This window comes from Oncorhynchus masou, chromosome 13 (assembly GCF_036934945.1).
Source record: "Oncorhynchus masou masou isolate Uvic2021 chromosome 13, UVic_Omas_1.1, whole genome shotgun sequence".
Classification (NCBI taxonomy): Eukaryota; Metazoa; Chordata; class Actinopteri; order Salmoniformes; family Salmonidae; genus Oncorhynchus; species Oncorhynchus masou.
The window spans coordinates 33459311-33461283 of NC_088224.1; positions in this window are offsets into that span (position 1 = coordinate 33459311).

A 1973-nucleotide genomic window follows, 5' to 3' on the forward strand; every position below is an offset into this window, starting at 1 on the left:
CTGATCTTTTCTGAAGTTTTTACATTAGTATGTTTGTTTCTGTTTGAGTTTTGATTCTCTCTCTTGATACTTAAGTATATTTAAAACCAAATACTTTTAGACTTTTACTCGTCATTTTATATTAAACTATCTTTACTTTTACTCAAGTATGACAATTGGGTACTTTTTCCACCACTGCCTTTTACTGAGGAGTGGCTTCCATCTGGCCACCGTATCACAAAAGCCTGATTGGTGGAGCGCTGCAGAGATGGTTGTCCTTCTGGAAGGTTCTCCCATCTCCACAGAGGGTTTCTGGAGCTCTGTCAGAGTGACCATTGGGTTCTTGGTCACCTATCTGACAAAGGCCCCTCTAGGAAGAGTTTTGGTCAATGCCTTCAATGCTGCAGACATTTGTTGGTACCCTCTACGGATAATTTGTTTGTCTAATGGCTTGGTTTTTGCTATGACATGTACTGTCAACTGTGGGACCTTATATACAGTTGTGTGCCTTTCCAAATCAATTGAATTTACCACAGGTGAACTCCAATCAAGTTGTAGAAACAACACAAGGATGATCAATGGAAACAAGATGCACCTGAGCTGAATTTTGTGTCTCACAGCAAGGTGTCAGAAAACAAATGTAAATAAGGTTTCTGTTTTTTAATATATATATATATTTTACATTTATACACATTTTTAAAAGCCTGCTTTTGCTTTGTCATTATGGGGTATTGGATGTAGATTGATGAGGCAAAAATGTAATTTAATCAATTCTAGAGTAAGGATGTAACGTAACAAAATGTGGAAAAAGTCAAGGTGTCTGAATACTTAACGAATGCACTGTACCGTTACAGTACCATACTAGATTACTGAGGAGGAACAGTCTCTCCTGTCACACACACATATTTACGCGCCCATGGCGGTTCTAGCAGGAGTAGCAACAGAGATGAATTGGCTGTATAGATGTGCAAGGATTTCACTCTGCCTAGTTGTAGGGTATAAATATACAGATGTAGTTGGACTTTTACGTATACCTTAGCCAAATACATTTAAACTCAGTTTTTAACAATAAAAATTCCATGTCTTAGGTCAGATAGGATCACCACTTTATTTAAAGAATGTGAAATGTCAGAATAATAGTAGAGAATGATTTATTTCAGATTTGATTTCTTTCAACACATTCCCAGTTTACATACACTCAATTAATATTTGGTAGTATTGCCTTTAAATTGTTTAACTTGGGTCAAATGTTTTGGGTAGCCTTCCACAAGCTTCCCACAATAAGTTGGGTGAATTTTGGCCCATTCCTCCTGACAGAGCTGGTGTAACTGAATCAGGTTTGTAGGCCTCCTTGCTCGCACACGCTTTTCAGTTCTACCCACACATTTTCGATAGGATTGAGTTCAGGGCTTTGTGATGACCACTCCAATACCTTGACTTTGTTGTCCTTAATTGCCACAACTTTGGAAGTATGCTTGGGGTCATTGTCCATTTGGAAGACCCATTTGCGACCAAGCTTTAACTTCCCGACTGATGTCTTGAGATGTTTCTTCAATATATCCACATAATTTTCCTACCTCATGATGCCATCTATTTTGTGAAGTGCACCAGTCCCTCTTGCAGCAAAGCACCCCCACAATATGATACTGCCACCCCTGTGCTTCACGGATGGGATGGTGGTCTTCGGCTGTAAGCCTCCCCCTTTTTCCTCCAAACATAATGATGGTCATTATGGCCAAACAGTTATATTTTTGTTTCATCAGACCAGAGGATTTCTCCAAAAAGTACCGTCTTTGTCCTTCAGTCTGGCTGAAGGAATGCTCGTGGAACTCAGAGACAGGATTGTGTGGAGGCACAGATCTGGGGATGGGTACCAAAAAATGCCTGCAGCATTGAGGGTCCCAAGAACACAGTGGCCTCGATCATTCTTATTTGGAAGAAGTTTGGAACGACCAACTCTTCCTAGAGCTGGCCGCCCGGCCAAACTGAGCAAT